This window comes from Rhinolophus sinicus, linkage group LG02 (assembly GCF_036562045.2).
Source record: "Rhinolophus sinicus isolate RSC01 linkage group LG02, ASM3656204v1, whole genome shotgun sequence".
Taxonomy (NCBI): Eukaryota; Metazoa; Chordata; class Mammalia; order Chiroptera; family Rhinolophidae; genus Rhinolophus; species Rhinolophus sinicus.
In genome coordinates this window covers 1365280-1381220 of record NC_133752.1, presented here as the reverse complement: position 1 = coordinate 1381220, position 15941 = coordinate 1365280, and the positions used below count along the sequence as shown (strand labels likewise).

The window sequence follows — 15941 nt, the reverse complement described above, 5'->3', positions numbered from 1 at the left end:
ACATCTGACGGACCAGATGAGGTTATTCGGACTTGGAATGAAAAACCAATGAAATGAGCCTGTCACTTCAAGGAACAGCTGTCACTATCTGTGGGCCATCATCAAATCTGAGCTTTCAAGCAAAACTTAGAAGTTTGGAAAACGTATCCATCACTGTGGGCTCCACAGCTTCTCCACATTCAAGACTTTTCTGATGAGACTGGTGGTGGTCCTAACAAATACCAATTCAGAACACTCAAAAATGAGAGGTGTCAGCGTCTAGAAGACCTGCCTAACTCGGGAAACCACTATTTCACAAATGATGGCAGTCACTTAATGCTATCAAGTCCCTCGGCCTCAGCGTCCCTTTCCCGTGTGTATCTAGCACGGAGCGTGTGAGTGTCTGCTCCAAGCGCACCATTCCTAACGGCAGACGGGCAAATGGCTACGATGAATCCATTCAGAAAGGCGAGCAGATACAGTGATGAGAATGAAGAAACCACAATACTTATGAATCTCAAACATAACACTGAACAAAATAAATCAGGCCAAATGATACGTACGGCTCTGATATTTTTACAAAGTCCGAACCACCAGGGCAACCAAATGACAGTGTTTAGGGCTGGAGGTGTAGAGCTCTCACACGAAGACAGGAGAGCAAGCGGAGCGTCAGGAAGAGGGCCAACTCTGGGGAGGGGGGCAGGACTGGGAGGGGCGTGAGAGGGGGCAACGCTGGACTCGTGACCTATGGGAGCAAAAATAAACCCAAACGGACCAGCAAGCCCAGTCAGTGACAAGGGTCAATTTGAACTATATGAAAAAGTAACTCTCCAACGAGGCCACATAAGCCTGTCTCGCCGCGGACTGCACACGACCACCTAACACCCAGGCCACACCCAGAGACTGAAAAGAGGATATGAAAAGGAGAGGGAGAAGGCCCGTGTGCCATGCAAACAGCAAACAAACAGCCCTTAGGAGAAAGGGGCCACCACAGATGATTTCGGTGCAAAAAAGGAACACAGTGCACCAAGATTTAATCATTTCAACCTGCATTCACCCAGCACAGCCCTAAAACATGTAAAGCAAAAAATGGAAATATTTACAAAGAAAAAAGGATAAATGAGACATGCACAGATCTTAACTGATCTTACTCAGGAATTGATAGATTAAGCACACAAGACATTAGTAAGAACATGGAAGAATTTAAGAGCACAATTAACGAATGAATATCTACACCCTGAGAAGACATTTGCAGGCACACACAGAACGTTTAGAAAAATGTAACTGTGTATTAGTATAAGTGACTGCAGACCGCCACCTCCAACTACACCAGCATTAAATTTAAAGTCAGTGTGATTCAAGGTAATCCAAGAGATACAAATTTGAATAGTTACAAATACTTCTAAACAATTCATGGCTGAAAACAGAAATATTGAAAATTGGATAATACTTAAAACGGAGCCAATACAACGAACATTCCAAAATCCAGAGCAGCACTTCAAGGCTCCCAGCACATATCAGAGAAGAAAAACTGAGGAGAACCAGAGAAAGAAGAAAACCTAGTGTTTGTGGCCCGATCAGCAGGCCTGTGTGAGGCAGGCCCAGCGGTTCCTTGCAGGCTGCCTGGCATCAGCGCGTGGCACAGGGCTGCCCCCCCCACCCCAAGCAGGCAGGCTGAGCAAGGCTCAGGTTCCCACAGGTCTCCAGGTGAGACCAGCAGTGAGTCCAGCTCCCCGAAGCGGCTGGCACCCAACCTCAGGCTCCCCCACACCTGTCAGCAGCCCTCAGGAGAGGCCTAGAAACTGGAGCACGTGCCCAGAGCATGCCCACCAACGCGCAGCCACCTCACGTGGCATCCCTGCCCCTCTGCAAGAACAAGAAACTGGGAGAACCACACGGCTCTACTTATGGACACTGGCGTCTGCCGTCACCACCTTCAATACACAGAACTGAGTTTGTCCAGAGGAACAGACGGGGATGTGGCCACAGTGGACGCCTCAGCCTCTGGGGAGATGAAGAGGGTGGTGAGGAGTGAGTGGGACAGGGACACTGCACTGCTCTCGTTTGTGCCGTTCAGCTTTGTCACAGGGACCACAGCACTAACAAGTATGGACCACACAAACACAACACAGCAGCAATTAATGACACAAAGTGAAGAGAGACACACTTTAAAAATTAAAAAGCTCTTCTTTGAGAAGACAACATGGACAGACTTCTAGCAAGACTGGTTTAAGAAAAGGACAACAGCACAAACTGAAGAGTAAGAAGAGCTGCATCTGCAGATACGGAACTGAAAGGAGACCACCGACACACAACTGCATACCAGTAACCGACAACTTCTACGAATGCAGTTTACCAAAACTAACTTGAAAAGAAATGGAAAACCTCTTCCTCATGAAATAAATGCGACCAGAAGTTTAAAATTCACCCAGAGACACATGTACGGCTGTGAAGGGAGGGATGGTGACAGGGGAAGGGAGGACGAGGTGAAAGGCGGGCTACCTAAAAAATGGACATTCTAGAGCCTCTGCATTCTCCTGCGCAGGAGCCAGGACAGAAGGAAAGATTTGGGACGCATCAGAGGAAATAAACAACCAAAGGAACCAAGCTGTGGAGAGGACGACGGGACGGGCACCTGAAAGCCCAGTGGATGGGGCTCCCTGGGCCCGTGTTAAGAGGTGAGCAAGGGCCCGAGAGTCCGCTTGGAGCCTCCCTGAAGTGGGGGGGGGGGGGGGGGAGAGGCCGAGGCGAGAGAAGGAAAGGTTTGCACCATCTTGGGGTGTGGTCACACAGCCAGAGCCACAGTCCACATCTGGAAACAACCCACGTCCATCAATGGTGAGGGAGAAAAACCTTGGTGCGTGTCTACAATGTACTCAGCAAAAATCAGCAACAGACCACTGACACATGGTTCTAAAAGGCATGACGGGAATCAGGTCAGTGTTACAAGGCAGCCTGTGCAGTAGTGGGGGTCACACAGCTGTACAAACCTGTCAGAGCTCGGTGAACACACACGTTCAAAGGGTGGACTTTGCCACATGTAAATCACAGTTCACTTTTTTTAAAGGCCAGTGATTTTAACCAGCTCGAACAAAGGAGGCCAACTTTATATAAGTAGCAGAACACGGGCCAACAGGACACCTCTGTGGTCCCCAGGGTCACTTTTTTGGATGAGGAGAGCAAGCCACATCTGATAATCCATTCTCCAGGACAAACTGGGAGTCAGGAAGTGAGAGTCCCCCAGGGAAATCACAGGTATTGCACTTGCCTCCAAAACCAGAACAAACACGGCAATCCGTTCCCAAAGGCACAGTCAGACTAAACCAATCCTACATAGCCTTCCATTAAAAGATGGGGAAAAGGCCAGATACTGTGAGCGGACACAGAAAGGAAACAAAGTAAAATGTTAAGACTGATTATGCCGTCTTCTTAATCCCTAATGAGTGCATTCCACAGTCTATTCATTTCTTTCTTCATTCACTATTTATTCGTTAACTCACTATTTGGGGCACCTCAAATACGCCAGGCTAGGCACTGTTCTCGGTAAGGAGATGCTACACAAAACAGCTGCCCTTATGGAGTGTATAATCCAGCGAAGAAGAAACACAGACAAAACAAACGCACAGGACGTTAGGAAGAAGCACGGAGCAGGAGGACGCAGGCAGCAGAGGGGCACGTGGGAGGAGGGTGCGGAGGGATCCATCTCGAGCCTGAGGTTTAGCTACTTCAGCACTGCTCCAGACACTGCACGTTGAGTTGGGGTGCTGCCTTGAAGGAAGCCCTGAGACAGAAGTCACTGGCTTAGTGGCAGGCTGCGAGGAGACCGAGACCACCAGAAAGCCCAGGAAGACTCACGTGGCGCAGAGCATCTCGCTCGCCCGGCCTTCCCAGGGGCTGGCCTGGGAAGCAATCCCAGGTCAGAAAACGCGCAACAGCTACTTGCAGGCAGAGATAAAGGGACAGAGAAGCCCTAGGACACGGGGCCTCAAATGGCTGCACAAGCCAACTCCTTTCAGAAGCTGAAGAGCAGACTGGAAAGCCCTTTCAGAAGCAGGGCCCACTAAGCCCAGGGCAAGCATCACACTGAGGGTGCGGCCTTCCCACACAGGCCTGGGCCCCAAGAACCCCTCCATTCATCCGAGGTAGGACATCAAGGAAAAAGGGGGAACACCCAGGCTTGAAAATTGCATCCGGAAAGGAATTTCAGGTGAGTTACCAGCACATGGAACTGTCTAGAACTAAACAAATAAAAAGCTTCCTAGCTCTCCAGCAAACTGCTTCACCCAAGAAATCCTGAGGCCAGACTAAAAAGCCAAAAGCCACGCTTTGCCCCCAGCCCCAGCCGAACGAGTTGTCTGCCCAAGGAGGGCAGGTGTACTGCCCACGAACGGTGTGGCCAGGAAGACCAGGTGGAAGGGCAGAAGACGGCACAGGAGGGAGTTCCTTCCTGCCCGTGGCGTCAGGAAGCCGTGCGTGCTCTGCGCGGGGCACTCACCGCGGGCTGGTCTGGGCCCCCGGGCCGCTCCTCCTTCTCCACAGCCCGCCGGCAGTCCGGGCACACCCACAGTGGCAGGTGCAGCACGCTGTTGCCCTTGGGGGCTGTGGAAAGGGCCAGTCTGCTCGCAGCCTTAATCCCACTCTCTGAGAATGAAGAGTCTTTCCGCTCGCTTCTGCACAGAAGACAGTAATCCCCGGCGGGGTAGGGTGGTGTCCTGTGATTCACGCCAAAGTTAAAAGGAGTCTGGAACAGAAAACAATGTACATTTTCAAAACATGATCCACAAAGCCAAGACCACTAAAAACTATTCTGCACAGTTCAGAGATTACAATGCACGTGTGTGTTTATATAGAGAAACATCACACAGGGAACTGTTGAATGAAACTGTACCTAGTGTTCTAGAAACGCGTAATACTTCAAATGAAACAGTAATGCCACAAAGAACATCTCAGTAGGAATTAGAAAATCGTCCAACTAGCCCCTTCGCCCAGACCTCTGTACTGCCCCGCCCATGGAAAGTGTCGCTCCCAATGTGCAGACTGAAAAAGCCCCAAGACGCCTGTCAGCAGGGCCTGAAGCCACCATTGTGGGGATGTCTGCTGTGAGCGCTTGGGCCCCAGCGGCAATTCTGGCCTCAGTGTGTCTGCAGCTCGAATAGCCTCCGAGGGCCGCCCAAGCTCTGGATTTCAGAGAGACACGAGGGGGGGTCGAGGGGGGACAGGGGCCACACACCCAAGACCAGCCTCCCTACCAGCGCAGCAGCAGTTACGCCGATGTCCTCTGCAGCTACCCAATTTTAACGTGCACTTTTTCCAATAGGTTCTGAACTAGAGGGTGAGGGTGGGGGGAGGGGGAGGAGACAAGATTATTACCCTAGATCCTCTCCAAAGGATTATCAACCACGCTATCAGAAAAATAAAATTAGCCTTAAAAACACACAAACAGGCTCCTAGATTTAAAAAAGGCTTCAAGTCACAAGGTCAGCAAGCAGAGGTCCAGATTTAAACCCAAATCGGCATGAGCCCAAGATGGGTCCTCTGCACACCTGAGCAACAGGTGAGCCGGGAAGCCAGGCATGGCCTTCCAGAGGATCCAAGCCAGAGCACACGTGGGATCGGGGCAACAGAGCCCCCCAGGCCTGTCGCCGTCTGAGCTCCCCTGCGCGGTACCAGCGGGAAGGCAGCCCAGGCGGCTCTGGTGGGGACTCCCAGGCAGCCCCCATGCCCAGCTGCACCCAGACGCTCCCCCCACGCCCAGCCCGTCCCCAGCCCGTCCCACGGCCCCCCCTGTCCTCCGGCACCAGGGCTCACACATGCCTTCGGCTGTGCTTGTCACCTGGACTACAGGTGTGCACTGCACAACACATTCTTGGCCGGACCCCTGGCTCCGCTCCAAATTCCAGGGTGCCCCGCAGGTAGCAGGTGCTTAAACTGAGGGCATTGAGGGAATAGATACAAAAATGAGTGATTAAAAGAACGAATGACAGCAGCACTAACACCAAAGGGGGACTTGCACATATAGTGTCACCTGCTCTTATAAACACTGATCAAAACTGCGCACCTGCCATGTCCACAAGGTTCCAAGGATTCAACCAAACCCAGCTCAGCAGCCATGTGAATGTGTGGAGTGCGAGGGGACAGAGCGGACTACTACTGTCTCCCAGTGGGGTTCCTGAAAGCTCCAGACTGCCCCTCAAACCACGGATTCGCATGGCAGTAGCTGTCGCTCTCTGTCCCAACAGACACAACATGTCTAAATTATGCCAAATAATTTCAAAAACCACGCTGACTCAACCCTAGTAAAGCCACCTCTTGTCCCTAGTCCTAGAAAACAGCCCCCACCACTGACAGAACCGCCACGGCCCTCACACCTTTCCAGGCTGCCTCCTTACCCAGCCACAGAGATGCTGGGCGCCTCGGTTACAAGGACCCCAAGTCAGAGATCATGGGGTAAGAGCCAGAGTGACTTGACAGCATCCAGTTCCCATGCAGCTGTCGGTCCATCCGTCCGTCCATCCACCCACCCATCCATCCAGTATTTACTGGGAGCCTGCCATGTGCCAAAGCACTGGTCCAGGCCCCGGGGATACAGTGGTCAATAAAACAAAGCTCCCTGTCCTGGGGAGTTAACAGCCTTGTCAAAGACAAAGTGAAAAATACAAACACCAGATAGTGGGAACTGAGAAGGAGCAACACAGCAGGAAAGGGCACCTGGGGCTGGGGTCGGCACCCTTTACGGGGGGCCAGCAAGGACCTCCTCCTCCAGGAGACACCTGGAGTGTGGGGCCGGCTGGCAGATGCCACACATTCCAGAGAGCAAGGCTGGGGCAGGAGGCCAGAGGGGGGATGGAGGGAAGAAGGGAGGACAGGAGTGAGTGGGCCAGGAGTGGCCTGCTGTCGCTCATGTTCCCGCTGGAAGGACGCCTGGCACAGAGCAGAGTGCACATCTCCATGGGAGGGGGCTTCCCCACCTCCATGGGGCTGTCACGGCCCCTCCTCTCACCTGACACTGGTTCCTTAGCAGCGCTCTTGTCAGACCTGCCACCACCTGCCTCCTAAGGCACAGAGCGCTCCTCCCCACCTGCCCCCTGCCTGTCCCCATCTCATCTCTTCCCAGCACACGGCCTCGTCACCCTGCTAGGACATGAGTGAAACCAAGGCACTCCTGGCTCACAACACCTGACTGAAATTCAAATGAACCGGACACTAGTGCCCACCACGTGGTTACCCTCCGAAGAATCTGTGATTAAATGCGAGGTACAAACATAAACTCCATAGCTGTTTGAAAAACATTTTATAGCTGTACTGCAGTAGAATTGAGGAACAATAAGCTGAAAATATCTGAAGTAGCCATGTAAATAGCTCTAACAAGTACACACGGGGAGCCCATCACGGTCATCAAGACGAGGACCGCCACCATCACCCCCTTCTCCCCCAGCCTAACCTACCCCGTCGCGCTGGCCTGTCGCTGGGTTCACTGCAATCTCTAGATATAAATGCGTATAAATGGTGCCACATCACCTCCTCGCTTCTTCTGGCTTTCACGGAGCAGCCCATTTGGAGACGACGCCCAGGTGTGTATCAGGAATGTGTCCCGTGTATGACGAGGCAGTACTCCACTGTGTGGGCAGCTAAGCCACAACTTGTTTACCTGTTGTCCCATTCAGAGCCACTCAGGTTATTTCCGGTTCGGGGCTATTACAAATTAATAGCTGCTGTGAACACTGACGTCAAATCTTGGGGTGGACATATATGCTTTTGTTTCTCTTGCACAAATACCAAGGAACAGAATGACTGGGTCTTATAAGAGGTACATGTCTAACTTCGAAGAAATTTCTGAACTTCTCCCAAAAAGCACTATTGGAGAGTTCCAGATGACTGACTACATACATCTTCATCAATGTGGTGGGTTGTTTTAACTGTAGCCATTGTAATGAGTGTGTGGTATTGGCTCACTGTGGTTTTCACAAATTTTCACACACTTCTGCAGCATGTACTCAAATCTTTGGCCTGGCTCAAGGTTTATCAATTTTATTACTCTTAAAAGAATCAGATAGGTGGCCGGTTAGCTCAGTTGGTTAGAGCACGGTGCTCTTAACAACAAGGTTGTCAGTTCAATCCCCACATGGGCCACTGTGAGCTGCACCATCCACAACTAGATTGAAACAACTACTTGACTTGGAGCTGGTGGGTCCTGGAAAAACACACTTAAATGAATAAAAGTTAAAAAAAAAAAAAAAAAGAATCGGCTTTTGGTTTCATGGATTTTGGGTATTTAAAATTCTTTGACCTACTTTCTGAAGGTGGAAGCAGAGGTCATTGAACCCTTTCTATTGCATAAAGAGGTGGTTAGTGCTACAAATTTCCCTTTAAGTACTGCTTTGGCTGCGTTTTACAAATTTTGCTATGTTGTGTTTTCATTCTCATTCAGTTCAAAATTTATTTCCCTCTTGATTTCTTCTTTGACACATGGGCTGTTTAAAGTATGGTTTACTTTCCTAATATTTGTAGTTTTCTAAGTATCTTTCTGTTACTGATTTCTTTTTTCAAATACATTCTTGAGAAGAGTCAGTCCTTCGTTCTTTTTTTTTAGATTTTTATTGGGGAAGGGGAACAGAACTTTATTGGGGAACAGTGTGTACGTCCAGGACTTTTTTCCAAGTCAAGTTGTTGTCCTTTCAATCTTAGTTGCGAAGGGTGCCATTCAGCTTCAAGTTGTTTTTCAGTCTTAGTTGTGGAGGGTGCAGCTCAGCTCCAGGTCCAGTTGCCGTTGCCAGTTGCAGGGGGTGGGGGGGGCGCAGCCCACCATCGTTTGGGTGAGTCGAGGAACTGAACTGGCAACCTTGTGGTTGAGAGTCCGCGCTCCAACCAACTGGGCCATCTGGGAGGCAGCTCAGCTCAAGGTGCCGTGTTCAATCTTAGTTGCAGGGGGCGGAGCCGACCATCCCTTGCAGGACTCAAGGAATTGAACTGGCAACCTTGTGGTTGAGAGCCCACTGGCCCATGTGGGAATCGAACCGGCAGCCTTCGGAGTTAGGAGCATAGAGCTCTAACTGCCTGAGCCACCGGGCCGGCCCTTGTTACTGATTTCTAATGATTCCACTGTAGTCAGAAAAGATACTTTGTACAAATTTAATTCTTCCAAATTCATCAAGACTTTTTTATGGCCCAGAATATGGTCTATTTTGGTAAATGTTCAATGTTTACTTTATTCTGCTGCTGTTGGGTGTTTTATAAATGTGTTAGGTCAAGTTGGCTGATGGTGTTGTTCAAGTCTTCTATAACCTTACTGATTTTCTATTCTATCAATTATTGAGAGAGGTGCTAAAATCTCCAACTATAATTATGGATGTCTATTTTTCCTTGAAGTTCTCTAAGTTTTCCTTCACATATTTTGAAGCCTTATCATGAGGCATAAAAATGTTTAGGACTATTATGTTCCCTGGATGAACTCACCGCTGTATCAATATGAAATGACTTTTTAACCCTGGTAATATTCTTCGCTCTGGTATCTATTTGGTACTAATATTACCACTTCAGCTTTCTCTTCAATTACAGAAGCAAAGCATATCTTTCTCTATGACTTTATTTTTAGCCTCGTTGCATCTTTATATTTTAAGCGAGTTACTTACAGAAATCATACAGTTGGGTCTTGCTTTATTTCCAATCTCACAATCTTTTCAAATTGGGATGTTTAGATGATTTATATTAAATACGATCACTGATACGGTTGGGTTTATTAGATCAACCATCTTATTTTTTATTTTTTTATTAACCCATTTGTTTTTATCCCCTTTTTCAGCTTAAAAAAAAATCAATTCTTCATGATTCTATTTTATCTCTTTGGTTGGTTTGTGGGCTATATGTGTTTTCCTTTTGAAGTGGCTGCTTTAGTGTGTACAGTGTACACTTTAACTTATCAAAATCAGCCATCAAATAAGACTTTATCACTAAACACATAAGAACTTTGTTTCCCCTCTCCTGGCCTTTATGTTTTTGTTGTCATACATTTAACTTCTATATATAAGCCCCATAATTCATTGTTATTTTTGCTCTAAACAATTACACTTAAAGTAGTTCTTAAAAATACTTATCTACATATTTACAATTTCCAGTGCTCTTCATTTCTTTGTGTAGATTCAGATTTCCATCTGGTGCATTTTTTTTTTCCCTGCCTGAGAATTTCTTTAACATTTCTAAGGATGAAAATCGCTAGTCATGAATTCTTTTAGCTTTTTTATGTCTGAAAAGTCACTATCTCATGTTCATTTTGAAAGATAGTTTGGCTGGTTTAGAATTCTAGGTTATGTTCTTTTTCCCTTTCAGTACTTTAAGCTGTCCTATCTTCTGGCCAACACGTTTTCATGAGAAGTCTGCTGTTAGTCTGACCTCCGTCCAGTATATCATGGCTTTTTTTCCTCTAACTGCATTGAAGTTTTCTTTTAATCACTGTTTTCAGCAATACAATTATAACGTGCCTTGGTGTAGTTTTCTTCATGTTTCTTATGCTTGAGGCTTACTGAGCTTCTTGGATTTGTGGATTTATAATTTTCATCAAGTTTGGACATTCTTCAGCCATTACTCCTTCAAATATTTTTTCTTATTCCCTATCCCCATTCCTTCTTTCAGGGACTCCAATTATACATATATGTATCGTATGCCACTTGAAGTTTTTTTCACATTCACTTACGCTTTTTTTTTCCCTTTTTTTAAAAATTTCAGTCTTCTCCGATGGCTCTTTTTGAATTCTTTCTATTGCTGTCTCTTCTAGTTCACTAACCTTTTCTTCTGCGGTATCTAATCTGTTGCTAATCCTCATACATTGTATTTTTCATCTCAGAAAGTATCGTTTGCAACTCTAGATGTTCATTTGGGTTTTCTTATATTTTGTTTCTCCTTAACGTGCTCATGCTTTCCTCCATCTTCTTGAACAGGCAGAATACAGCAATAATAACTGTATTCATATCCTTACCTAATAATTCTATCATATGTGTCATTTTTTAGCCTGTTTCTATGTATTGATTTTGCTCCTAATTATGATTTGTATTTGCTTGCTTCCTTTTTTTTTCTTTTCCCCCTTCTCCCGCCTCCCCTCTGCCCACTCCGGTTCAAGCCGTTGTTTCCCAGTCTAGTTCTGTAGGACACAGCTCCCTTGCCTATGCTGGTACTATGAGCCTTGTGCTACCCCGGCCCCCCGGATAAGGTAGTCGGTCTCCAGTTGGCCACTCACAGCAGCTCACAGAAGCTCTTGCTGGCTGCCGGCCACTAACGCTGGCCACCAGCCACTCCTGGCAGCACATGGTAGCCCACGGCAGCACAGCAGCCTAGGGCAGCCCACGGCAGCTCACACCGACCTCAGGCTGCTCATGGCAGCCAAGCTCCAGGTCAAGCCGTTGTTCACAATCTTAGCTGTAGAGGACGCAGCTCACTGGCCCATGTGAGAATCGAACCAGTGACCTCGGCGTTAGGAACACGGTGCTCCGACCACCTGAGCCACTGGGCCGGCCCAATATTTGCTTGCTTCTTTCTTTGCATGCCTGGTAATTTCTGACTTGATAGCAGACATTGTAAATTTTACCCTGGTAGGTGCTGGGTATATTTTTATTCCTTTATTTCTCACAATATTTCTGAGTTTTGTGTGGGCCACAGTTAGGTCACTGGGAAGAGTCTGGTCCTTTCACAGCTTGCTTGCAAGCTTTGGGAGAGGCAGGATCACAGCACCTTTCATCATGCCCACTACTGAGACAATACCTTGTGAGCACACTGTCTGTTATAAGACTTGCCCACTCTGGCTAGTGGGAACACAAACTGGGTCTAGTGTGAGCTCCCAGGGCTGTTTCACTGCTCACTTCCAGGGTTCCCTCCCTGCATTGGGTGAGTCCCACACACACGTGTTCATCAGCAGCCAGCTAAGGATTCAGGGGAGCCCTATGTGTTTGTCCAGAGCTCTCTCTCGTCTGGCATTCTGCCCTGCAAGTTCACTTTGGCCTCCCCGAATTCTCGACACGGCCTCCTCAACTCATAGAAACCACCAGGCTCTGTCTGGGCTACTCCCCCTCCCTGCCCGAGCCATGGTCTGCAAACTATCCAGGCAGCAGGCCTGCTCAGTCCCAGGGCTCATCTAGTTTATTTTCTGTCTTTCAAGGATCACTGCTCTGCACTGCCTGTTGTCTAATGTGGCAAAACTGTTTGGGATATTTTGTTCTTCACTGAGTTAAGGCAGGAGGATAAATTCAGTCCAATTACACTGATACTTAAAAAAAAAAAAAGTACCAGAATGAACATATTTAAACAAGTGTTATTCCCCCAAGTCCCCATACACAAATAGAGTAAATATTTGTGTAAACATATAAAACACATATACAGTAATGTAAGCGACTAAGGGGAACTTAGACACTTTTCCGTAAGAGAATGTGCACATTCCTAAGACGAAAATCTTGCTGAAAGCACCACTTGGACCACCACTAACGACTGAGTCCTATTTCTGTGATGTAAAGTATTTTACCCTCCTGAGCAAACTGATTTTCTTCTCTCAGGTAAGCTGTCACTTGTGGCCAGCATGTGTAATAAAAGACACCGAATCACAGTATTCATTTTCTTGCTAGGCTTACACTTCAGATCTGAAAGTGATTTCCAAAAAGAAATTCCAAATTCAACATAAAAAACTCAGACTTACTGTTTAAAGACTGTACAAGTAAACTTCTATAGACATAAAGAAAGCGTGGCGTATTAGGGCATAAAGACACAAACAGCAGCAGCTTCCAGGGGACAATAGCACATCTCAGATCCCGCAGCCCAGTGAAGACTAAAGGCAAGGTTCTCGTGTACAGAACACACAAAACCAACGCACCTGTTTTTATGCCGTTATCACCTCCTGCCTAGGACACAAACAGTTACCTCCTCCTGCCTGGTCCCTAGCCTGTAGGCCCATCTGCTTCCCACATCTCCTCTTCCTTCTGGTCAGGATGACATTTCACACTGCACACGTGACCAGACATTCCTCTGCTTTGAACCCTTCAATAGTTCCCATTGCCTAAAAGGTCAAGCATGACATGTTCAGTCACTTAGTCTCTGAATAATCACCCAGGTGAAACTCCTACGGGGCCTGAGGACATGCCATTTCCCACCCTGAAACACAACCTCCGTCCTGCGACTGTCAGGCATCCTTTTCTGGGAACTTTGCCCTCCTGCAACCTGTCCCTCGCCCCTCAGCCAATGCAAGCCACCACACAGCTGATTACCCCATGGCCACATTCTCATTAACACTCAACATTTTTTCAGCACCCAGCGTAAGACAGACATCCAGCAAATGCTCACTGATGGAACAGAAACAAGTCCAAACCAGTGATTCAGTCTGTCTTCCTGGCTCCACCACAATATCCCTGCCTTCCTTTACATACACACTTCTATTAACTACCTGTGCTCAGTTCAGCGATGAGTGCGTGTGTATTCACTAAATTTCCCCAACCTTTCCTGCTTCTCCTGAGCTCGGCTTTCCCAAACCACATGCAAGTTCTTTGAGCAAGTGGCACTGCTTAGGAAATAATGACTAACGTTAATACTCAAGTTCCCTTCTAATTGGCTTAAAAAAAATGATAACAGAATCATACAATGAGATAGGAGCAAAATTACCTTAAGTATTTAATGCTTTGTAATACATAATTTATGCAAATTCCACCCAGATCCTTCTCCTCCATCTCCACTAAGGAAAAAAACCCTTAGTCTGTACAGGGAAGGACTCTGGTGAACACGCACTGCAACTTGGGGAGGGGAAGGGGGGCTACTCGTGGAGAAGGGGCAGGATTACACTGCGCACCCAACAGCTACAGCCGAGGCAGGGGCAGGAGAACGGACAGGGCCATCCCCTAAGACTCACGCTCACCACACGTGCCTAGGACAGAGCCTTCCTCAGAATAACGGAAACAGCACGCAGCACCACACATATCCAAATTAAAGAGCTGCAAGCACCAGCTGACAGCAGAATACTGTTAGGAGAGCCAGGCGAGGAACACGGGCCTGCAGAGACACCGTGAGGCTCAGCAAAGCAGGAAGACATACCACTCAGAATCCCACACGCTGCTCTGGTAAACCACCCGTTGCACTAGACACGAGCCGTCCCTACAGAAAAATGAAGGCTGTGGTGCACTAAGGATACCCTAACAACAACAAATCCAAACACAGGCCAACTCTTCACAAGACTAATGTAAACTACAGCACTGAAGGCCTAGCAGGAAGAAAGCTGTGTCCATTTCCAGTCATAAAAAGTATTCACTCCTGTTTCTCCTGTCCTATGCATGTCTGGCTTTGAAAAATAATAATAAAGCACATAAAGGGCATTAAAAAAACACTCCCAAGAGACAGAGCAATCATCAAAACAAGACTGCGATTACGAAGCAGGTGTTGGAACTATCTGATAGGGAATCTAAAATAACTATAATTAATGTGTTAGAGACTTGAACAGAAAAGGGAGACAGCGTGCATGACCATCAGGTGGGTAATTTCAGTCAAGAAATGGAAACTGCAGAGTCAGTGAACTTAAACATAGGTCAATAGAAATCACCCAAACGGCACCACGAAGGTAGGGGGAGTGCAGAGGGAGACGACACATCCAAGAAGTGAGAGACCATATGCAACATTGTCACATACAGGCAATTAGAATCCCAGGAAGGGGTGAACAGAACAGAAACAATAATGGTTCAGAATTTTCCAAATGTAATGACAGACACCACACCACAGATCCAAGAAGCACAGAGAACATCAAGCAGGATAAGTAAGCAAATAAACCAAAACAAAAACCTCATCATATCACTTCCAAACTGCTGAAAACAAAAAAGATAATCTTGAAGGCAGTCAGGGATAAAAGAAACATTACATAAAGAAGAATGAAGATTCAGATCACAGCAGGCTCTTGTGAAAAAGCATGAAAACCAGAGATAATGGAGTTATTTTTTTTAAGTAATGGAAGGAAGAAAAGAAGGAAAAACAACAACCTGTTAACTCAAAATTCTATACCCAGCAAAGGCATCTTTTAAAAATAATGGAGAAACAAAGACTTTCTCAGAAATAAATACTAAAGAAATTAATTTCCTGGAGACCTAACCTACAAGACAGAAAAAATATGGTATAAGACTAAAAACTTGGACCTACCCAAAGAAATGAAGAGCCTTGAAAATGGAATACAATGAAAGTAAAATAAAACCAGTTTTTCCCTTTTTTAAAAAATTGTACTAAAAGATGACTGACTTTCAAAAGCAAAAATTGCAGAGTACTATGTGTTTCTAGCATATGCAAAAGTAAAATGAACAACATCAATAGCATAAATACACTGGGAATAAATACACTGTGAAAGGTCCTTACACTATGAAGCAGTACAATAATATCATCTGAAGACAAACTCTGGATTAATTTAAAATGTACACAGCAAACCCAAAGGCAACAATGACAAAACTATTTTTTAAGAGGTTTAAATAATAATGGAAAAGATAAATGGAATCATAAAACATGCTAAATTAAACCCAAGGAGGCAAAACAGAGGGGAAAAAAGAAACAAAGAATAAATGTGACGAACAGAAAACAGCTAGCAAGATGGTGGATTTTAATCAAATCCTACCGAGAAGCATGAATGGCTGCCTGGGGCCGGGGAGAGAGGATGGACTAGCAAAGAAGCGAGAGGGAGCTTTGTGGGGTGACGGACATTTTCAAAATCTTAACTGTGATGGTAAACATCTGAGAACACAGAACTGTATGCTTAAAATGGGTGCATCTTACTGTGTGCAAATTATACCTCAATACATCTATTTTTCAAAGCAAGAATGCAAAGTTACAGAAAGCTAGTAATGGCTGCTGAGGCAGACTGCCGGTTTCCCTGGCTGGCATCCCCATGGGCACTGCCTAGCCCTCTGCCTCGCAGGTGTGCCGTGAGGAGCACATGCTGATACACGGGAAGTGCTCAGAGACCCTGCCTG

At 46.8% G+C, this 15941-nt stretch overlaps 1 protein-coding gene across 2 annotated transcripts in view; it reads right to left on the bottom strand.

Moving 5' to 3' along the window:
• Positions 1 to 15941, bottom strand: part of FAM193A (family with sequence similarity 193 member A) — a 113213-nt gene that overhangs the window by 68835 nt on the left and 28437 nt on the right. For both annotated transcript variants that reach the window (XM_074320347.1, XM_074320354.1), the window contains exon 2: positions 4475 to 4720. The gene's annotated coding sequence lies outside the window, so the exon portion shown is untranslated. The remainder of the gene's footprint in view (positions 1 to 4474; positions 4721 to 15941) is intronic.